Genomic DNA, 23,693 nt, shown 5'->3' with positions numbered 1-23,693 from the left:
ACCCCAAAAGTGGGGGGGGGGCGAAGCACCAAATTAGGGGAAGGAACCCCAAAATTGCGGGGAAGAACTCTGAAATGGAGAGCTGAAAACCCGAAATTGAGGGGAAACCCCCCAAAACGGCGGGAAAACCCTCCATAAACACGAAACCGGTAATGTAACAGAGCAAAAAATGGCGTCCTACGGCACGCTGCGAGGCTCAATTTTCTGGGGAGTGCTGGGAAATGTAGTTCTTGGCCACCGGGTTTCCGGGAGTCCATATTGTTTTCCCAGAGCATGCCGGGAGATGTAGTTCTCGGACACTGGGCTTCCGGGAGGCCATGTTGGTTTCCCATCTTTGCTAGACTCCGGGTGCTCTGGCTTCACAGAGAAACCCCCAAACTGAAAAATGTACCTGCTAATATATTGGGCTCTAAATGTAGACCTGGGTTAATTGAATAACAATCCCTGGGTAAGATTGAAGTGCAGGAGGGGTTGGCTACGGTTTTAAGAGCCGGTTTGCAGAAAAGGGATTTCCCGTTAAGAAATGGCATATACTGATTGTTCTCTTCCTTGCTCTGCCAAGACCTGAAGCACATCTTGGAAGCCAGGCAGAATCCGTGGAGCCAATGGAGTTCTCAAGCTCGACTTCAGCTTCTTCCCAGCTAGAAGAAGCAAGGACACGCCGGCTGAGTTCCACAGGCAACGCGCCCGTATCTGTAGACGAGGATTTAGAGATGCTACTTTGGGAACTCTCAGACGGCATACTGGAAGCCGAGCTTGACTTGGACCCAGGGAAGGATGAGGATGACCTCCTCCTTGAGCTTTCCAAGATGATTGATGATTGAACTGCATAGTCCTATGGTATATTGAAAAAAAAAAAAAAAAAAAAAAAAACAACTCTTCTTCTTGTTGGATACCCTGAGGTGATCCTTTTTCTAACTGAGGCTTTGCAATGAGACTTAAAGCACAGTTGGAACTGGTAGAAATTGGCAGGATCTGCACTCAGTTGTCCTAAGTTTTCCTGCTGGTCAGAGTTAAGGTCTTGTGCATGGTTCCGTAACTATAGGTGGCTACCTTTGATATCAAGAGGACAAAGCACTTGTTTCTTTTGGCACAGAAAGATGTCCATCGGCACGCTGTGGTGGCTGTGAATTGACGTAGTGATGGAGCGATGCTCTGAAGGCTTAAACGGAAAGCTTCTTCCTTCCCCCCCACCCGTTGGCACAGCTCGATGTTGGGCACATTGTGAAGCCTGGGTGTTCTGATTTCTCGGACAGTTGATACCCAAATCCCGGAGTTACTATGTCAACTCTTGACTTTTATTTGTGTATGCCATTGTTTTGACTGTAATCTTTTCAGATGATGAAGCTGTAGGGGCGGGAGGGAGCAAAATAATTATTCTAGCGTTGTGGACCAAACATGCTGCCAGGAGTGGTGGTGGTGGGGTCAGCCCACCCGGCCTTACTTTCAATTATCAGGGATGATAAAATGGTGTGAAAAGCAGCAGCTCTGCGATACGGCTACGCTACCCCCACTCCCTTCTCTTGTGCTGTACCAAAGTTCCCCCAAGCTTTGGTTGGTGCTTTTTGCTGGTGACAGTAGGACTCCAGGGCGAGTAGTCGGGACTCTCCTGCAGTAACTGGGTCAATTAAGGGTTGGTTTAAGTGCCTCCTGGTTTTAAAAATTGCTCCCCTGAGCTGCTGGCTCTGCTGCCTGCTACAGCAAATGTTCGGGTGCCATCAGCGTCGCACTTGGGCGTGGGCACTGACCCTGCGGAGGAGAGCTGAGACTCGCGTGTATTGTGTACCCTGCCGCCAGTGATCGTTTTCCCCTAGCAGATCTATTTTGAATCATTTCCCTAAATTTTAGAGGAACTTTAGGCTCTTTGTGCTATGATTTGTGAAGCTGTAGGGGCCCTCAGGCATTTGCTGCTGGCAGAGGAAAACCGCTTGTCGAATTTGTTGTAAATACTTTCTGTTTGGACAACAACGCCTGTGTGTGTGTGTGTGCGTGTGTGTGTGTGTGCGCGTGCGTGCTTTGACGACCCCCTGCGACGCCCCAGCTCCGCGAGGGAAGCTTTGAAGCGGCTCTGGGAAAACCTCTGCGGAAGAAACCGCTGCTAGTGACTTGCGGAAAAGGGACTCCACAATCAGTGAGATTGTAAAGTAGGTATGTTTATTCAGCGCTGGGCAGCACGGGAGGTCGTGGGCATGAAGATTGATGACTCTTCCTCGTCACCGCTAGTTGACCTCTTGTCTTTGCACAGACTCAGTTGCTCCTTGGCTCTTGTCCACCTGCAGGACCAGTTTCTCCCAGTTTCTTAAGACAGGCTCACTCTCTTATTAGGAGACTGACCTTGGTAAGGGGCCCAAGGCTTCTTGCTTTAGTTAATTGGCACAATGCACCATAGTTAGCAAAGACGCTAAGTAGCATCCTAGTTTAATGCCGTCAGCGCTCTATCTCTACTTGATAAGATTCTCCTAACTCCCTCTCTCACTGGAGCCCACGCAGCCCTCCGTCCTGCCGAAGGACTTCACGGGGACTTCTGCCGGCTCCGGGTGCCCGCACACAGACAGAAATGGCTTTGAGAGAAAACAATCAGGAGGAGGAGAGCTCAGAGACTGCGGCCGGCTTCGGCCACCTTCCCCTCGCTTTCCCTCTCCGTGTTCAAACCGAGCACTGTTCTGCCGTCAACCTTCGCTGCCTCTGCCCGCGGCGCTGGGCTTTCGCGTGTGCCATTGCTCCTCTACATATTTTATCCTTCCTTTTGTAAGGAATGGTCCAGCAATTCGTGTCACTAAGGGATTTGAAGGGTTAACATCGAGGCCCGGGTCTAGGTGATAAGAGAACAAAGGGGTTTTTAGGGAAAAGTGCTGACTACTGCAGGGGATGTTGCTAGAGTTTCTGAAATCCGGCGCAGAGGCTCCCAAACGAGGAGGAAGGGGGAGCTGAAGGACAATTGAAGGACAAAAGCCTGAGAGGAAGACAACCAGCATTGAGCCCGAGCAAGCCCCGAGAGACCACCAGAGACTGGTACGCAGGCGCCCCTGGGAGGGGTTTCGGATTCCGGAAACCAATTCTAATAACCCTGCCTCTTCTCGAAGTAGTAATGAATATGTATTAGCCTGGGAGCATCAAAACCAGCCGCCTTACGTAACAGGTGTGCGTCCTGGGGGAGCAGAGACTCCCGGCGCACCCAGCGCTGCTTGCTTGCCTCTATTCGTTTAATAAATTGTAAACTTTGATTGTAATCCTATTTGGATTTATAACAGCCATTTATAACACTTTTTATATTTGTATTTTATTTAAGGCCGTCTTGCCCCCCTCCCCCCCCAGCCTCGCTGCTCGCCAATAAAGCTGGCGCAGGGGCTAAGGGATTTGAAGGGCCTGCTTGTACACCTAAGGGATTTGAGGGCCTGCTTGTACACCTTTGGGGACTGCCTCTTTTGGGGGGGGGGGAGGTGGGGGTGTTAGGAGCTGCTTGTATACTTTTTTAGGCATTCCTCTGAGAGGGGGTTGGGAGCTTCGTGTATACTGGGGGGGGAGGGCCTCCCTCGAGGTGGAAGGGGGGGGGGTTGGAGCGTTTCTACACTGTAGGGGCCTGCCTGTACACTTTTGGGGCCTGCCTTGGAGGGGTTGGGAACTGCTTGTACACCTTTGGGGCCTGCGTCTGCGCGGGGCGGGGGGGGTTGGGGGGTTGGAGCTGGTTTTAACCTTTCGGGCTTGCATCTGGAGGGGGTTGGGGCCTGCCTTTCGGGGGGTGGTTGTGAGCTGCTTGTATACTGTAGGGGCCTGCTTGTACACCTTTGGGGCCTGCGTCTGGGGGGGGGGGGTGGGAGCTGCTTGTACACTGTTAGGGCCTGCCTTGGGGGAGGGGTTGGGGCATGTGCCTTGGGGGCATGGGGTTGGGAGCTGCTTCTACGCTGTAGGGGTCTGGGTCTTGGGGGGTTGGGGCTGTTTGTACACCTTTGGGGCGTGCCTCTGGGGAGGATGGGGAGTTGCTTGTACACCTTTGGGGCCTGTGTCTGGGGGGGGGTTGGGGCCTGTGCCGGGGGGGTTGGGAGCTGCTTGTACGCTCTAGGGTCCTCTGGCAGGCTTTGGGGCCTCCCTTTGAGGGGGGCAGTTGGGAGCTGGTTGTACACCTTTGGGGCCTGAGTCTGGGGTGTGGGGGCTGGGGCTGAGGCCTGGGGCCTGGGGCATGCATCTGGGTGGTGGTGGGGGGGGGTCCAGTTCATGGGGGGGGTGGGTTGGGAGCTGCTTGTGGACAGTTGGGGTCTGCATCCGGGTGTGGCTGGGGCCTGCTTGTAGACTTCTGCAGCCTGTGTCTGGTGTTTGGGGGCTTTTCTGTAGTGTTTGGGGATTGCATTTTGGCTTTGGGATGTGTCTAGAGCTTCTGGGGCCTAGCTGTAGTGCTTGGGGCCTGCGTCTGGGGCTTTTCTGTAGCATTTTGGTAGCGTGTTTGTGATTTGGGGTCTGTATCCAGGGTTTTGCCTTTTTTGTAGTTTCCAGCTTTGTGTCTGTTTCTTTGTTGGTTGCCTGGGGTTTGGGGTTTGGATCATTAGTCAGTGTCATTAGCGTCGGGGGGTTGATATGAAGGGTTAGGGTTGTGGTTAGAGTTGTTAGGGTTAAAGAGAATAAGGATTTTAGGGTAAGGGGATCAAGGTTGTGGGAATAAAAATGTTTTTGCACAGAGTTACATCGTTTAGAGGGAGGGAAGGTGGTATTGATATATGCTTGCAGTGATAAGAAAGCTTAACAGACAACCTTGTAAAATGCAGACAAACAGAATCCTTAGAGCAATTGGGTGGAAATCACGGTGTAAGAAACATTACCACCTCAAAGAGGAAAACAGTCAAGAAAAAAATAAAATTGACTAGTAACAGGCCAGCAGCTGTGTATTTTCTGTGAAGCACTGGATAGATTGTGAACATGGATTACCCAGTCAATGGGGAAACTGGGGAGGGTCCTGGTCACCGAGAGGAAAAAAAAAATTATATAAACTGTGTTATGGAACTAGTAGGTGGCTTGTGGGACGCCTGCCATTGCAATCGTGAATAAAAATGCTACCTCACTGAGATACTTGCCTGAGCCTATGGTATTGGTTACAGAGTGTTTCTAATAAGGTGTTAGGGTTTTAAGGTTTCAGGGCTAAGGCACTAGGGTTGGGTTTCAGGGTTAGGGTTTCCAGGGTTTAGGGTTAGGATTTTAAGGTTGTTAGGGTTGGAGTTATAAGGGTTAGGGTTTGGGGGTTAGTGTATTAAGGTTTTAAAGTATTTTGTGGTTTTAGTGTTGATAGGGTTTTTAGGGTTAGGGTCTTAGGGTTTTAGTTATGGTCAGGTATTTAGGGTTAGGGTTTTAAGGTCTTATTTTTTTTTTTAAGGTTAGGGTCTCCAGCGTTAGGGCTTTGAGAATCTTTACGTTTTGGGTTAGGGTTTAGAGGGTCTTAATTTTTAGGGTTAGGGCTTTTAGGCGTAGGTCTAGTGTGGTAAATTTTATCGGGTTAGGACTGTAAGGGTTTTTAGGGTTAGGGTTTCTAGGGTTTTTTGGGGTAGGGGTTAGGGTTAGATCCATGGGAGCCGTAGTGTTAGGGGTAGGGTTCTTAGGGGTAAGGCCCAATATTAGGGTGGAAGGCCAAACTAAGGGGGGAGCCCCCCCCAAAATTGAAGGGTCGAAGCCCCAATTTAGGGGAAGAAACGTCAAAATTGTGGGGTCCCCCAAAATTGGGCGGAAGAGCTCTTAATATTTGGGGGAAACCCAAAAAAGGAGGGTGGGGGACTCTAAAATTGGGGGGACCCCCCAAATTGGTTGTGTCCCCCCCCAAATTGGTTGTGTCCCCCCCAAAATTGGTTGTGTCCCCCCAATTAGGGGAGGAACCCCCAAAATTGGGTGGGCGAACCCCCATATTGGGGGGGCAGAACACTTAAATGGAAGTGTGAAATTCCAGAATTGAATGTGGACCCCCCCAGAACAGTCTTCAGGGGTTTAGTGTGGTAAATTTTATCGGGTTAGGGCTGCAAGGGTTTTTAGGGTTAGGGTTTCTAGGGTTTGTTGGGGTAGGGGTTAGGGTTAGATCCGTGGTTGCCATAGGCTTAGGGGTCAAGGTTCTTAGGGGTTAGGCCTAATAGTAGGGCGGAAGGCCAAAATAAGAGGGGGGGAGCCCCCCCCAAAATCGAAGGGTTGAAGCCCAAAGTTGGGGGAAGGAACGGCCAAATTGTGGGGTCCCCCAAAATTGGGCGGAAGAACTCTTTAATATTAGCAGGAAACCCAAAAAAGGAGGGTGGGGGACTCTACAATTGGGGGGGACCCCCAAAATTGGTCGGGTCCCCCCAAATTAGGGGAGGAACCCCCAAAATTGGGTGGGTGAACCCCCAAATTGGGGGGAAGAAGACTTAAATGGAAGTGTGAAATTCCAGAATTGAATGTGGACCCCCCCCAGACCTGGGGAGGAATCCCCAAACTTGGGGGGGACCCCCAAAATTGGGGTTAAAGCCCCAGATCCCGGGGAGCTAAGCCCCAAATTAAGGGAAGGAACCTCAAACATGTGGTGAGAACCCCAACATTGGGGGAAAGAACCTTAATATTAGGGTGGCAGGCCAAGAAAGGATGGTGGGGGCCTCCAAAATTGTGGGGGGCTTGGAATTGGGGGGAATCCCCAAAATGGAGGGGGAACCCCAAAAGTGGGGGGGGGGCGAAGCACCAAATTAGGGGAAGGAACCCCAAAATTGCGGGGAAGAACTCTGAAATGGAGAGCTGAAAACCCGAAATTGAGGGGAAACCCCCCAAAACGGCGGGAAAACCCTCCATAAACACGAAACCGGTAATGTAACAGAGCAAAAAATGGCGTCCTACGGCACGCTGCGAGGCTCAATTTTCTGGGGAGTGCTGGGAAATGTAGTTCTTGGCCACCGGGTTTCCGGGAGTCCATATTGTTTTCCCAGAGCATGCCGGGAGATGTAGTTCTCGGACACTGGGCTTCCGGGAGGCCATGTTGGTTTCCCATCTTTGCTAGACTCCGGGTGCTCTGGCTTCACAGAGAAACCCCCAAACTGAAAAATGTACCTGCTAATATATTGGGCTCTAAATGTAGACCTGGGTTAATTGAATAACAATCCCTGGGTAAGATTGAAGTGCAGGAGGGGTTGGCTACGGTTTTAAGAGCCGGTTTGCAGAAAAGGGATTTCCCGTTAAGAAATGGCATATACTGATTGTTCTCTTCCTTGCTCTGCCAAGACCTGAAGCACATCTTGGAAGCCAGGCAGAATCCGTGGAGCCAATGGAGTTCTCAAGCTCGACTTCAGCTTCTTCCCAGCTAGAAGAAGCAAGGACACGCCGGCTGAGTTCCACAGGCAACGCGCCCGTATCTGTAGACGAGGATTTAGAGATGCTACTTTGGGAACTCTCAGACGGCATACTGGAAGCCGAGCTTGACTTGGACCCAGGGAAGGATGAGGATGACCTCCTCCTTGAGCTTTCCAAGATGATTGATGATTGAACTGCATAGTCCTATGGTATATTGAAAAAAAAAAAAAAAAAAAAAAAAACAACTCTTCTTCTTGTTGGATACCCTGAGGTGATCCTTTTTCTAACTGAGGCTTTGCAATGAGACTTAAAGCACAGTTGGAACTGGTAGAAATTGGCAGGATCTGCACTCAGTTGTCCTAAGTTTTCCTGCTGGTCAGAGTTAAGGTCTTGTGCATGGTTCCGTAACTATAGGTGGCTACCTTTGATATCAAGAGGACAAAGCACTTGTTTCTTTTGGCACAGAAAGATGTCCATCGGCACGCTGTGGTGGCTGTGAATTGACGTAGTGATGGAGCGATGCTCTGAAGGCTTAAACGGAAAGCTTCTTCCTTCCCCCCCACCCGTTGGCACAGCTCGATGTTGGGCACATTGTGAAGCCTGGGTGTTCTGATTTCTCGGACAGTTGATACCCAAATCCCGGAGTTACTATGTCAACTCTTGACTTTTATTTGTGTATGCCATTGTTTTGACTGTAATCTTTTCAGATGATGAAGCTGTAGGGGCGGGAGGGAGCAAAATAATTATTCTAGCGTTGTGGACCAAACATGCTGCCAGGAGTGGTGGTGGTGGGGTCAGCCCACCCGGCCTTACTTTCAATTATCAGGGATGATAAAATGGTGTGAAAAGCAGCAGCTCTGCGATACGGCTACGCTACCCCCACTCCCTTCTCTTGTGCTGTACCAAAGTTCCCCCAAGCTTTGGTTGGTGCTTTTTGCTGGTGACAGTAGGACTCCAGGGCGAGTAGTCGGGACTCTCCTGCAGTAACTGGGTCAATTAAGGGTTGGTTTAAGTGCCTCCTGGTTTTTAAAATTGCTCCCCTGAGCTGCTGGCTCTGCTGCCTGCTACAGCAAATGTTCGGGTGCCATCAGCGTCGCACTTGGGCGTGGGCACTGACCCTGCGGAGGAGAGCTGAGACTCGCGTGTATTGTGTACCCTGCCGCCAGTGATCGTTTTCCCCTAGCAGATCTATTTTGAATCATTTCCCTAAATTTTAGAGGAACTTTAGGCTCTTTGTGCTATGATTTGTGAAGCTGTAGGGGCCCTCAGGCATTTGCTGCTGGCAGAGGAAAACCGCTTGTCGAATTTGTTGTAAATACTTTCTGTTTGGACAACAACGCCTGTGTGTGTGTGTGTGCGTGTGTGTGTGTGTGCGCGTGCGTGCTTTGACGACCCCCTGCGACGCCCCAGCTCCGCGAGGGAAGCTTTGAAGCGGCTCTGGGAAAACCTCTGCGGAAGAAACCGCTGCTAGTGACTTGCGGAAAAGGGACTCCACAATCAGTGAGATTGTAAAGTAGGTATGTTTATTCAGCGCTGGGCAGCACGGGAGGTCGTGGGCATGAAGATTGATGACTCTTCCTTGTCACCGCTAGTTGACCTCTTGTCTTTGCACAGACTCAGTTGCTCCTTGGCTCTTGTCCACCTGCAGGACCAGTTTCTCCCAGTTTCTTAAGACAGGCTCACTCTCTTATTAGGAGACTGACCTTGGTAAGGGGCCCAAGGCTTCTTGCTTTAGTTAATTGGCACAATGCACCATAGTTAGCAAAGACGCTAAGTAGCATCCTAGTTTAATGCCGTCAGCGCTCTATCTCTACTTGATAAGATTCTCCTAACTCCCTCTCTCACTGGAGCCCACGCAGCCCTGCGTCCTGCCGAAGGACTTCACGGGGACTTCTGCCGGCTCCGGGTGCCCGCACACAGACAGAAATGGCTTTGAGAGAAAACAATCAGGAGGAGGAGAGCTCAGAGACTGCGGCCGGCTTCGGCCACCTTCCCCTCGCTTTCCCTCTCCGTGTTCAAACCGAGCACTGTTCTGCCGTCAACCTTCGCTGCCTCTGCCCGCGGCGCTGGGCTTTCGCGTGTGCCATTGCTCCTCTACATATTTTATCCTTCCTTTTGTAAGGAATGGTCCAGCAATTCGTGTCACTAAGGGATTTGAAGGGTTAACATCGAGGCCCGGGTCTAGGTGATAAGAGAACAAAGGGGTTTTTAGGGAAAAGTGCTGACTACTGCAGGGGATGTTGCTAGAGTTTCTGAAATCCGGCGCAGAGGCTCCCAAACGAGGAGGAAGGGGGAGCTGAAGGACAATTGAAGGACAAAAGCCTGAGAGGAAGACAACCAGCATTGAGCCCGAGCAAGCCCCGAGAGACCACCAGAGACTGGTACGCAGGCGCCCCTGGGAGGGGTTTCGGATTCCGGAAACCAATTCTAATAACCCTGCCTCTTCTCGAAGTAGTAATGAATATGTATTAGCCTGGGAGCATCAAAACCAGCCGCCTTACGTAACAGGTGTGCGTCCTGGGGGAGCAGAGACTCCCGGCGCACCCAGCGCTGCTTGCTTGCCTCTATTCGTTTAATAAATTGTAAACTTTGATTGTAATCCTATTTGGATTTATAACAGCCATTTATAACACTTTTTATATTTGTATTTTATTTAAGGCTGTCTTGCCCCCCTCCCCCCCCAGCCTCGCTGCTCGCCAATAAAGCTGGCGCAGGGGCTAAGGGATTTGAAGGGCCTGCTTGTACACCTAAGGGATTTGAGGGCCTGCTTGTACACCTTTGGGGACTGCCTCTTTTGGGGGGGGGGGAGGTGGGGGTGTTAGGAGCTGCTTGTATACTTTTTTAGGCATTCCTCTGAGAGGGGGTTGGGAGCTTCGTGTATACTGGGGGGGGAGGGCCTCCCTCGAGGTGGAAGGGGGGGGGGTTGGAGCGTTTCTACACTGTAGGGGCCTGCCTGTACACTTTTGGGGCCTGCCTTGGAGGGGTTGGGAACTGCTTGTACACCTTTGGGGCCTGCGTCTGCGCGGGGCGGGGGGGGTTGGGGGGTTGGAGCTGGTTTTAACCTTTCGGGCTTGCATCTGGAGGGGGTTGGGGCCTGCCTTTCGGGGGGTGGTTGTGAGCTGCTTGTATACTGTAGGGGCCTGCTTGTACACCTTTGGGGCCTGCGTCTGGGGGGGGGGGGTGGGAGCTGCTTGTACACTGTTAGGGCCTGCCTTGGGGGAGGGGTTGGGGCATGTGCCTTGGGGGCATGGGGTTGGGAGCTGCTTCTACGCTGTAGGGGTCTGGGTCTTGGGGGGTTGGGGCTGTTTGTACACCTTTGGGGCGTGCCTCTGGGGAGGATGGGGAGTTGCTTGTACACCTTTGGGGCCTGTGTCTGGGGGGGGGTTGGGGCCTGTGCCGGGGGGGTTGGGAGCTGCTTGTACGCTCTAGGGTCCTCTGGCAGGCTTTGGGGCCTCCCTTTGAGGGGGGCAGTTGGGAGCTGGTTGTACACCTTTGGGGCCTGAGTCTGGGGTGTGGGGGCTGGGGCTGAGGCCTGGGGCCTGGGGCATGCATCTGGGTGGTGGTGGTGGGGGGTCCAGTTCATGGGGGGGGTGGGTTGGGAGCTGCTTGTGGACAGTTGGGGTCTGCATCCGGGTGTGGCTGGGGCCTGCTTGTAGACTTCTGCAGCCTGTGTCTGGTGTTTGGGGGCTTTTCTGTAGTGTTTGGGGATTGCATTTTGGCTTTGGGATGTGTCTAGAGCTTCTGGGGCCTAGCTGTAGTGCTTGGGGCCTGCGTCTGGGGCTTTTCTGTAGCATTTTGGTAGCGTGTTTGTGATTTGGGGTCTGTATCCAGGGTTTTGCCTTTTTTGTAGTTTCCAGCTTTGTGTCTGTTTCTTTGTTGGTTGCCTGGGGTTTGGGGTTTGGATCATTAGTCAGTGTCATTAGCGTCGGGGGGTTGATATGAAGGGTTAGGGTTGTGGTTAGAGTTGTTAGGGTTAAAGAGAATAAGGATTTTAGGGTAAGGGGATCAAGGTTGTGGGAATAAAAATGTTTTTGCACAGAGTTACATCATTTAGAGGGAGGGAAGGTGGTATTGATATATGCTTGCAGTGATAAGAAAGCTTAACAGACAACCTTGTAAAATGCAGACAACCAGAATCCTTAGAGCAATTGGGTGGAAATCACGGTGTAAGAAACATTACCACCTCAAAGAGGAAAACAGTCAAGAAAAAAATAAAATTGACTAGTAACAGGCCAGCAGCTGTGTATTTTCTGTGAAGCACTGGATAGATTGTGAACATGGATTACCCAGTCAATGGGGAAACTGGGGAGGGTCCTGGTCACCGAGAGGAAAAAAAAAATTATATAAACTGTGTTATGGAACTAGTAGGTGGCTTGTGGGACGCCTGCCATTGCAATCGTGAATAAAAATGCTACCTCACTGAGATACTTGCCTGAGCCTATGGTATTGGTTACAGAGTGTTTCTAATAAGGTGTTAGGGTTTTAAGGTTTCAGGGCTAAGGCACTAGGGTTGGGTTTCAGGGTTAGGGTTTCCAGGGTTTAGGGTTAGGATTTTAAGGTTGTTAGGGTTGGAGTTATAAGGGTTAGGGTTTGGGGGTTAGTGTGTTAAGGTTTTAAAGTATTTTGTGGTTTTAGTGTTGATAGGGTTTTTAGGGTTAGGGTCTTAGGGTTTTAGTTATGGTCAGGTATTTAGGGTTAGGGTTTTAAGGTCTTATTTTTTTTTTTTAAGGTTAGGGTCTCCAGCGTTAGGGCTTTGAGAATCTTTACGTTTTGGGTTAGGGTTTAGAGAGTCTTAATTTTTAGGGTTAGGGCTTTTAGGCGTAGGTCTAGTGTGGTAAATTTTATCGGGTTAGGACTGTAAGGGTTTTTAGGGTTAGGGTTTCTAGGGTTTTTTGGGGTAGGGGTTAGGGTTAGATCCGTGGGAGCCGTAGTGTTAGGGGTCAGGGTTCTTAGGGGTAAGGCCCAATATTAGGGTGGAAGGCCAAACTAAGGGGGGAGCCCCCCCCAAAATTGAAGGGTCGAAGCCCCAATTTAGGGGAAGAAACGTCAAAATTGTGGGGTCCCCCAAAATTGGGCGGAAGAGCTCTTAATATTGGGGGAAACCCAAAAAAGGAGGGTGGGGGACTCTAAAATTGGGGGGACCCCCCAAATTGGTTGTGTCCCCCCCCAAATTGGTTGTGTCCCCCCCAATTAGGGGAGGAACCCCCAAAATTGGGTGGGCGAACCCCCATATTGGGGGGGAAGAACACTTAAATGGAAGTGTGAAATTCCAGAATTGAATGTGGACCCCCCAGAACAGTCTTCAGGGGTTTAGTGTGGTAAATTTTATCGGGTTAGGGCTGTAAGGGTTTTTAGGGTTAGGGTTTCTAGGGTTTGTTGGGGTAGGGGTTAGGGTTAGATCCGTGGTTGCCATAGCGTTAGGGGTCAAGGTTCTTAGGGGTTAGGCCTAATATTAGGGCGGAAGGCCAAAATAAGAGGGGGGGAGCCCCCCCCAAAATCGAAGGGTTGAAGCCCAAAGTTAGGGGAAGGAACGGCCAAATTGTGGGGTCCCCCAAAATTGGGCGGAAGAACTCTTTAATATTAGGGGGGAACCCAAAAAAGGAGGGTGGGGGACTCTACAATTGGGGGGGACCCCCAAAATTGGTCGGGTCCCCCCAAATTAGGGGAGGAACCCCCAAAATTGGGTGGGTGAACCCCCAAATTGGGGGGAAGAAGACTTAAATGGAAGTGTGAAATTCCAGAATTGAATGTGGACCCCCCCCAGACCTGGGGAGGAATCCCCAAACTTGGGGGGGACCCCCAAAATTGGGGTTAAAGCCCCAGATCCCGGGGAGCTAAGCCCCAAATTAAGGGAAGGAACCTCAAACATGTGGTGAGAACCCCAACACTGGGGGAAAGAACCTTAATATTAGGGTGGCAGGCCAAGAAAGGATGGTGGGGGCCTCCAAAATTGTGGGGGGCTTGGAATTGGGGGGAATCCCCAAAATGGAGGGGGAACCCCAAAAGTGGGGGGGGGGCGAAGCACCAAATTAGGGGAAGGAACCCCAAAATTGCGGGGAAGAACTCTGAAATGGAGAGCTGAAAACCCGAAATTGAGGGGAAACCCCCCAAAACGGCGGGAAAACCCTCCATAAACACGAAACCGGTAATGTAACAGAGCAAAAAATGGCGTCCTACGGCACGCTGCGAGGCTCAATTTTCTGGGGAGTGCTGGGAAATGTAGTTCTTGGCCACCGGGTTTCCGGGAGTCCATATTGTTTTCCCAGAGCATGCCGGGAGATGTAGTTCTCGGACACTGGGCTTCCGGGAGGCCATGTTGGTTTCCCATCTTTGCTAGACTCCGGGTGCTCTGGCTTCACAGAGAAACCCCCAAACTGAAAAATGTACCTGCTAATATATCGGGCTCTAAATGTAGCCCTGGGTTAATTGAATAACAATCCCTGGGTAAGATTGAAGTGCAGGAGGGGTTGGCTACGGTTTTAAGAGCCGGTTTGCAGAAAAGGGATTTCCCGTTAAGAAATGGCATATACTGATTGTTCTCTTCCTTGCTCTGCCAAGACCTGAAGCACATCTTGGAAGCCAGGCAGAATCCGTGGAGCCAATGGAGTTCTCAAGCTCGACTTCAGCTTCTACCCAGCTAGAAGAAGCAAGGACACGCCGGCTGAGTTCCACAGGCAACGCGCCCGTATCTGTAGACGAGGATTTAGAGATGCTACTTTGGGAACTCTCAGACGGCATACTGGAAGCCGAGCTCGACTTGGACCCAGGGAAGGATGAGGATGACCTCCTCCTTGAGCTTTCCAAGATGATTGATGATTGAACTGCATAGTCCTATGGTATATTGAAAAAAAAAAAAAAAAAAAACAACTCTTCTTCTTGTTGGATACCCTGAGGTGATCCTTTTTCTAACTGAGGCTTTGCAATGAGACTTAAAGCACAGTTGGAACTGGTAGAAATTGGCAGGATCTGCACTCAGTTGTCCTAAGTTTTCCTGCTGGTCAGAGTTAAGGTCTTGTGCATGGTTCCGTAACTATAGGTGGCTACCTTTGATATCAAGAGGACAAAGCACTTGTTTCTTTTGGCACAGAAAGATGTCCATCGGCACGCTGTGGTGGCTGTGAATTGACGTAGTGATGGAGCGATGCTCTGAAGGCTTAAACGGAAAGCTTCTTCCTTCCGCCCCCCCTTGGCACAGCTCGATGTTGGGCACATTGTGAAGCCTGGGTGTTCTGATTTCTCGGACAGTTGATACCCAAATCCCGGAGTTACTATGTCAACTCTTGACTTTTATTTGTGTATGCCATTGTTTTGACTGTAATCTTTTCAGATGATGAAGCTGTAGGGGCAGGAGGGAGCAAAATAATTATTCTAGCGTTGTGGACCAAACATGCTGCCAGGAGTGGTGGTGGTGGGGTCAGCCCACCCGGCCTTACTTTCAATTATCAGGGATGATAAAATGGTGTGAAAAGCAGCAGCTCTGCGATACGGCTACGCTACCCCCACTCCCTTCTCTTGTGCTGTACCAAAGTTCCCCCAAGCTTTGGTTGGTGCTTTTTGCTGGTGACAGTAGGACTCCAGGGCGAGTAGTCGGGACTCTCCTGCAGTAACTGGGTCAATTAAGGGTTGGTTTAAGTGCCTCCTGGTTTTTAAAATTGCTCCCCTGAGCTGCTGGCTCTGCTGCCTGCTACAGCAAATGTTCGGGTGCCATCAGCGTCGCACTTGGGCGTGGGCACTGACCCTGCGGAGGAGAGCTGAGACTCGCGTGTATTGTGTACCCTGCCGCCAGTGATCGTTTTCTCCTAGCAGATCTATTTTGAATCATTTCCCTAAATTTTAGAGGAACTTTAGGCTCTTTGTGCTATGATTCGTGAAGCTGTAGGGGCCCTCAGGCATTTGCTGCTGGCAGAGGAAAACCGCTTGTCGAATTTGTTGTAAATACTTTCTGTTTGGACAACAACGCCTGTGTGTGTGTGTGTGCGTGTGTGTGTGTGTGCGCGTGCGTGCTTTGACGACCCCCTGCGACGCCCCAGCTCCGCGAGGGAAGCTTTGAAGCGGCTCTGGGAAAACCTCTGCGGAAGAAACCGCTGCTAGTGACTTGTGGAAAAGGGACTCCACAATCAGTGAGATTGTAAAGTAGGTATGTTTATTCAGCGCTGGGCAGCACGGGAGGTCATGGGCATGAAGATTGATGACTCTTCCTCGTCACCGCTAGTTGACCTCTTGTCTTTGCACAGACTCAGTTGCTCCTTGGCTCTTGTCCACCTGCAGGACCAGTTTCTCCCAGTTTCTTAAGACAGGCTCACTCTCTTATTAGGAGACTGACCTTGGTAAGGGGCCCAAGGCTTCTTGCTTTAGTTAATTGGCACAATGCACCATAGTTAGCAAAGACGCTAAGTAGCATCCTAGTTTAACGCTGTCAGCGCTCTATCTCTACTTGATAAGATTCTCCTAACTCCCTCTCTCACTGGAGCCCACGCAGCCCTGCGTCCTGCCGAAGGACTTCACGGGGACTTCTGCCGGCTCCGGGTGCCCGCACACAGACAGAAATGGCTTTGAGAGAAAACAATCAGGAGGAGGAGAGCTCAGAGACTGCGGCCGGCTTCGGCCACCTTCCCCTCGCTTTCCCTCTCCGTGTTCAAACCGAGCACTGTTCTGCCGTCAACCTTCGCTGCCTCTGCCCGCGGCGCTGGGCTTTCGCGTGTGCCATTGCTCCTCTACATATTTTATCCTTCCTTTTGTAAGGAATGGTCCAGCAATTCGTGTCACTAAGGGATTTGAAGGGTTAACATCGAGGCCCGGGTCTAGGTGATAAGAGAACAAAGGGGTTTTTAGGGAAAAGTGCTGACTACTGCAGGGGATGTTGCTAGAGTTTCTGAAATCCGGCGCAGAGGCTCCCAAACGAGGAGGAAGGGGGAGCTGAAGGACAATTGAAGGACAAAAGCCTGAGAGGAAGACAACCAGCATTGAGCCCGAGCAAGCCCCGAGAGACCACCAGAGACTGGTACGCAGGCGCCCCTGGGAGGGGTTTCGGATTCCGGAAACCAATTCTAATAACCCTGCCTCTTCTCGAAGTAGTAATGAATATGTATTAGCCTGGGAGCATCAAAACCAGCCGCCTTACGTAACAGGTGTGCGTCCTGGGGGAGCAGAGACTCCCGGCGCACCCAGCGCTGCTTGCTTGCCCCTATTCGTTTAATAAATTGTAAACTTTGATTGTAATCCTATTTGGATTTATAACAGCCATTTATAACACTTTTTATATTTGTATTTTATTTAAGGCTGTCTTGCCCCCCTCCCCCCCCAGCCTCGCTGCTCGCCAATAAAGCTGGCGCAGGGGCTAAGGGATTTGAAGGGCCTGCTTGTACACCTAAGGGATTTGAGGGCCTGCTTGTACACCTTTGGGGACTGCCTCTTTTGGGGGGGGGGGAGGTGGGGGTGTTAGGAGCTGCTTGTATACTTTTTTAGGCATTCCTCTGAGAGGGGGTTGGGAGCTTCGTGTATACTGGGGGGGGAGGGCCTCCCTCGAGGTGGAAGGGGGGGGGGTTGGAGCGTTTCTACACTGTAGGGGCCTGCCTGTACACTTTTGGGGCCTGCCTTGGAGGGGTTGGGAACTGCTTGTACACCTTTGGGGCCTGCGTCTGCGCGGGCCGGGGGGGGTTGGGGGGTTGGAGCTGGTTTTAACCTTTCGGGCTTGCATCTGGAGGGGGTTGGGGCCTGCCTTTCGGGGGGTGGTTGTGAGCTGCTTGTATACTGTAGGGGCCTGCTTGTACACCTTTGGGGCCTGCGTCTGGGGGGGGGGGGTGGGAGCTGCTTGTACACTGTTAGGGCCTGCCTTGGGGGAGGGGTTGGGGCATGTGCCTTGGGGGCATGGGGTTGGGAGCTGCTTCTACGCTGTAGGGGTCTGGGTCTTGGGGGGTTGGGGCTGTTTGTACACCTTTGGGGCGTGCCTCTGGGGAGGATGGGGAGTTGCTTGTACACCTTTGGGGCCTGTGTCTGGGGGGGGGTTGGGGCCTGTGCCGGGGGGGTTGGGAGCTGCTTGTACGCTCTAGGGTCCTCTGGCAGGCTTTGGGGCCTCCCTTTGAGGGGGGCAGTTGGGAGCTGGTTGTACACCTTTGGGGCCTGAGTCTGGGGTGTGGGGGCTGGGGCTGAGGCCTGGGGCCTGGGGCATGCATCTGGGTGGTGGTGGGGGGGGGTCCAGTTCATGGGGGGGGTGGGTTGGGAGCTGCTTGTGGACAGTTGGGGTCTGCATCCGGGTGTGGCTGGGGCCTGCTTGTAGACTTCTGCAGCCTGTGTCTGGTGTTTGGGGGCTTTTCTGTAGTGTTTGGGGATTGCATTTTGGCTTTGGGATGTGTCTAGAGCTTCTGGGGCCTAGCTGTAGTGCTTGGGGCCTGCGTCTGGGGCTTTTCTGTAGCATTTTGGTAGCGTGTTTGTGATTTGGGGTCTGTATCCAGGGTTTTGCCTTTTTTGTAGTTTCCAGCTTTGTGTCTGTTTCTTTGTTGGTTGCCTGGGGTTTGGGGTTTGGATCATTAGTCAGTGTCATTAGCGTCGGGGGGTTGATATGAAGGGTTAGGGTTGTGGTTAGAGTTGTTAGGGTTAAAGAGAATAAGGATTTTAGGGTAAGGGGATCAAGGTTGTGGGAATAAAAATGTTTTTGCACAGAGTTACATCGTTTAGAGGGAGGGAAGGTGGTATTGATATATGCTTGCAGTGATAAGAAAGCTTAACAGACAACCTTGTAAAATGCAGACAACCAGAATCCTTAGAGCAATTGGGTGGAAATCACGGTGTAAGAAACATTACCACCTCAAAGAGGAAAACAGTCAAGAAAAAAATAAAATTGACTAGTAACAGGCCAGCAGCTGTGTATTTTCTGTGAAGCACTGGATAGATTGTGAACATGGATTACCCAGTCAATGGGGAAACTGGGGAGGGTCCTGGTCACCGAGAGGAAAAAAAAAATTATATAAACTGTGTTATGGAACTAGTAGGTGGCTTGTGGGACGCCTGCCATTGCAATCGTGAATAAAAATGCTACCTCACTGAGATACTTGCCTGAGCCTATGGTATTGGTTACAGAGTGTTTCTAATAAGGTGTTAGGGTTTTAAGGTTTCAGGGCTAAGGCACTAGGGTTGGGTTTCAGGGTTAGGGTTTCCAGGGTTTAGGGTTAGGATTTTAAGGTTGTTAGGGTTGGAGTTATAAGGGTTAGGGTTTGGGGGTTAGTGTGTTAAGGTTTTAAAGTATTTTGTGGTTTTAGTGTTGATAGGGTTTTTAGGGTTAGGGTCTTAGGGTTTTAGTTATGGTCAGGTATTTAGGGTTAGGGTTTTAAGGTCTTATTTTTTTTTTTTAAGGTTAGGGTCTCCAGCGTTAGGGCTTTGAGAATCTTTACGTTTTGGGTTAGGGTTTAGAGAGTCTTAATTTTTAGGGTTAGGGCTTTTAGGCGTAGGTCTAGTGTGGTAAATTTTATCGGGTTAGGACTGTAAGGGTTTTTAGGGTTAGGGTTTCTAGGGTTTGTTGGGGTAGGGGTTAGGGTTAGATCCGTGGGAGCCGTAGTGTTAGGGGTCAGGGTTCTTAGGGGTAAGGCCCAATATTAGGGTGGAAGGCCAAACTAAGGGGGGAGCCCCCCCCAAAATTGAAGGGTCGAAGCCCCAATTTAGGGGAAGAAACGTCAAAATTGTGGGGTCCCCCAAAATTGGGCGGAAGAGCTCTTAATATTGGGGGAAACCCAAAAAAGGAGGGTGGGGGACTCTAAAATTGGGGGGACCCCCCAAATTGGTTGTGTCCCCCCCCAAATTGGTTGTGTCCCCCCCAAAATTGGTTGTGTCCCCCCCAATTAGGGGAGGAACCCCCAAAATTGGGTGGGCGAACCCCCATATTGGGGGGGCAGAACACTTAAACGGAAGTGTGAAATTCCAGAATTGAATGTGGACCCCCCAGAACAGTCTTCAGGGGTTTAGTGTGGTAAATTTTATCGGGTTAGGGCTGTAAGGGTTTTTAGGGTTAGGGTTTCTAGGGTTTGTTGGGGTAGGGGTTAGGGTTAGATCCGTGGTTGCCATAGCGTTAGGGGTCAAGGTTCTTAGGGGTTAGGCCTAATATTAGGGCGGAAGGCCAAAATAAGAGGGGGGGAGCCCACCCAAAATTGAAGGGTTGAAGCCCAAAGTTAGGGGAAGGAACGTCAAAATTGTGGGGTCCCCCAAAATTGAGCGGAAGAGCTCTTAATATTGGGGGAAACCCAAAAAAGGAGGGTGGGGGACTCTAAAATCGGTTGTGTCCCCCCCAAAATTGGTTGTGTCCCCCCCCAAAATTGGTTGTGTCCCCCCCAATTAGGGGAGGAACCCCCAAAATTGGGTGGGCGGACCCCCATATTGGGGGGGAAGAACACTTAAATGGAAGTGTGAAATTCCAGAATTGAATGTGGACCCCCCAGAACAGTCTTCAGGGGTTTAGTGTGGTAAATTTTATCGGGTTAGGGCTGCAAGGGTTTTTAGGGTTAGGGTTTCTAGGGTTTGTTGGGGTAGGGGTTAGGGTTAGATCCGTGGTTGCCATAGGCTTAGGGGTCAAGGTTCTTAGGGGTTAGGCCTAATATTAGGGCGGAAGGCCAAAATAAGAGGGGGGGAGCCCCCCCCAAAATTGAAGGGTTGAAGCCCAAAGTTGGGGGAAGGAACGGCCAAATTGTGGGGTCCCCCAAAATTGGGCGGAAGAACTCTTTAATATTAGCGGGAAACCCAAAAAAGGAGGGTGGGGGACTCTACAATTGGGGGGGACCCCCAAAATTGGTCGGGTCCCCCCAAATTAGGGGAGGAACCCCCAAAATTGGGTGGGTGAACCCCCAAATTGGGGGGAAGAAGACTTAAATGGAAGTGTGAAATTCCAGAATTGAATGTGGACCCCCCCCAGACCTGGGGAGGAATCCCCAAACTTGGGGGGGACCCCCAAAATTGGGGTTAAAGCCCCAGATCCCGGGGAGCTAAGCCCCAAATTAAGGGAAGGAACCTCAAACATGTGGTGAGAACCCCAACACTGGGGGAAAGAACCTTAATATTAGGGTGGCAGGCCAAGAAAGGATGGTGGGGGCCTCCAAAATTGTGGGGGGCTTGGAATTGGGGGGAATCCCCAAAATGGAGGGGGAACCCTAAAAGTGGGGGGGGGGCGAAGCACCAAATTAGGGGAAGGAACCCCAAAATTGCGGGGAAGAACTCTGAAATGGAGAGCTGAAAACCCGAAATTGAGGGGAAACCCCCCAAAACGGCGGGAAAACCCTCCATAAACACGAAACCGGTAATGTAACAGAGCAAAAAATGGCGTCCTACGGCACGCTGCGAGGCTCAATTTTCTGGGGAGTGCTGGGAAATGTAGTTCTTGGCCACCGGGTTTCCGGGAGTCCATATTGTTTTCCCAGAGCATGCCGGGAGATGTAGTTCTCGGACACTGGGCTTCCGGGAGGCCATGTTGGTTTCCCATCTTTGCTAGACTCCGGGTGCTCTGGCTTCACAGAGAAACCCCCAAACTGAAAAATGTACCTGCTAATATATCGGGCTCTAAATGTAGCCCTGGGTTAATTGAATAACAATCCCTGGGTAAGATTGAAGTGCAGGAGGGGTTGGCTACGGTTTTAAGAGCCGGTTTGCAGAAAAGGGATTTCCCGTTAAGAAATGGCATATACTGATTGTTCTCTTCCTTGCTCTGCCAAGACCTGAAGCACATCTTGGAAGCCAGGCAGAATCCGTGGAGCCAATGGAGTTCTCAAGCTCGACTTCAGCTTCTACCCAGCTAGAAGAAGCAAGGACACGCCGGCTGAGTTCCACAGGCAACGCGCCCGTATCTGTAGACGAGGATTTAGAGATGCTACTTTGGGAACTCTCAGACGGCATACTGGAAGCCGAGCTCGACTTGGACCCAGGGAAGGATGAGGATGACCTCCTCCTTGAGCTTTCCAAGATGATTGATGATTGAACTGCATAGTCCTATGGTATATTGAAAAAAAAAAAAAAAAAAAACAACTCTTCTTCTTGTTGGATACCCTGAGGTGATCCTTTTTCTAACTGAGGCTTTGCAATGAGACTTAAAGCACAGTTGGAACTGGTAGAAATTGGCAGGATCTGCACTCAGTTGTCCTAAGTTTTCCTGCTGGTCAGAGTTAAGGTCTTGTGCATGGTTCCGTAACTATAGGTGGCTACCTTTGATATCAAGAGGACAAAGCACTTGTTTCTTTTGGCACAGAAAGATGTCCATCGGCACGCTGTGGTGGCTGTGAATTGACGTAGTGATGGAGCGATGCTCTGAAGGCTTAAACGGAAAGCTTCTTCCTTCCGCCCCCCCTTGGCACAGCTCGATGTTGGGCACATTGTGAAGCCTGGGTGTTCTGATTTCTCGGACAGTTGATACCCAAATCCCGGAGTTACTATGTCAACTCTTGACTTTTATTTGTGTATGCCATTGTTTTGACTGTAATCTTTTCAGATGATGAAGCTGTAGGGGCAGGAGGGAGCAAAATAATTATTCTAGCGTTGTGGACCAAACATGCTGCCAGGAGTGGTGGTGGTGGGGTCAGCCCACCCGGCCTTACTTTCAATTATCAGGGATGATAAAATGGTGTGAAAAGCAGCAGCTCTGCGATACGGCTACGCTACCCCCACTCCCTTCTCTTGTGCTGTACCAAAGTTCCCCCAAGCTTTGGTTGGTGCTTTTTGCTGGTGACAGTAGGACTCCAGGGCGAGTAGTCGGGACTCTCCTGCAGTAACTGGGTCAATTAAGGGTTGGTTTAAGTGCCTCCTGGTTTTTAAAATTGCTCCCCTGAGCTGCTGGCTCTGCTGCCTGCTACAGCAAATGTTCGGGTGCCATCAGCGTCGCACTTGGGCGTGGGCACTGACCCTGCGGAGGAGAGCTGAGACTCGCGTGTATTGTGTACCCTGCCGCCAGTGATCGTTTTCTCCTAGCAGATCTATTTTGAATCATTTCCCTAAATTTTAGAGGAACTTTAGGCTCTTTGTGCTATGATTCGTGAAGCTGTAGGGGCCCTCAGGCATTTGCTGCTGGCAGAGGAAAACCGCTTGTCGAATTTGTTGTAAATACTTTCTGTTTGGACAACAACGCCTGTGTGTGTGTGTGTGCGTGTGTGTGTGTGTGCGCGTGCGTGCTTTGACGACCCCCTGCGACGCCCCAGCTCCGCGAGGGAAGCTTTGAAGCGGCTCTGGGAAAACCTCTGCGGAAGAAACCGCTGCTAGTGACTTGTGGAAAAGGGACTCCACAATCAGTGAGATTGTAAAGTAGGTATGTTTATTCAGCGCTGGGCAGCACGGGAGGTCATGGGCATGAAGATTGATGACTCTTCCTCGTCACCGCTAGTTGACCTCTTGTCTTTGCACAGACTCAGTTGCTCCTTGGCTCTTGTCCACCTGCAGGACCAGTTTCTCCCAGTTTCTTAAGATAGGCTCACTCTCTTATTAGGAGACTGACCTTGGTAAGGGGCCCAAGGCTTCTTGCTTTAGTTAATTGGCACAATGCACCATAGTTAGCAAAGACGCTAAGTAGCATCCTAGTTTAACGCTGTCAGCGCTCTATCTCTACTTGATAAGATTCTCCTAACTCCCTCTCTCACTGGAGCCCACGCAGCCCTGCGTCCTGCCGAAGGACTTCACGGGGACTTCTGCCGGCTCCGGGTGCCCGCACACAGACAGAAATGGCTTTGAGAGAAAACAATCAGGAGGAGGAGAGCTCAGAGACTGCGGCCGGCTTCGGCCACCTTCCCCTCGCTTTCCCTCTCCGTGTTCAAACCGAGCACTGTTCTGCCGTCAACCTTCGCTGCCTCTGCCCGCGGCGCTGGGCTTTCGCGTGTGCCATTGCTCCTCTACATATTTTATCCTTCCTTTTGTAAGGAATGGTCCAGCAATTCGTGTCACTAAGGGATTTGAAGGGTTAACATCGAGGCCCGGGTCTAGGTGATAAGAGAACAAAGGGGTTTTTAGGGAAAAGTGCTGACTACTGCAGGGGATGTTGCTAGAGTTTCTGAAATCCGGCGCAGAGGCTCCCAAACGAGGAGGAAGGGGGAGCTGAAGGACAATTGAAGGACAAAAGCCTGAGAGGAAGACAACCAGCATTGAGCCCGAGCAAGCCCCGAGAGACCACCAGAGACTGGTACGCAGGCGCCCCTGGGAGGGGTTTCGGATTCCGGAAACCAATTCTAATAACCCTGCCTCTTCTCGAAGTAGTAATGAATATGTATTAGCCTGGGAGCATCAAAACCAGCCGCCTTACGTAACAGGTGTGCGTCCTGGGGGAGCAGAGACTCCCGGCGCACCCAGCGCTGCTTGCTTGCCCCTATTCGTTTAATAAATTGTAAACTTTGATTGTAATCCTATTTGGATTTATAACAGCCATTTATAACACTTTTTATATTTGTATTTTATTTAAGGCTGTC

This window comes from Anser cygnoides, unplaced genomic scaffold (assembly GCF_040182565.1).
Source record: "Anser cygnoides isolate HZ-2024a breed goose unplaced genomic scaffold, Taihu_goose_T2T_genome scaffold_87_1, whole genome shotgun sequence".
NCBI lineage: Eukaryota > Metazoa > Chordata > Aves > Anseriformes > Anatidae > Anser > Anser cygnoides.
Note: the sequence above shows the minus strand (reverse complement) of the source record.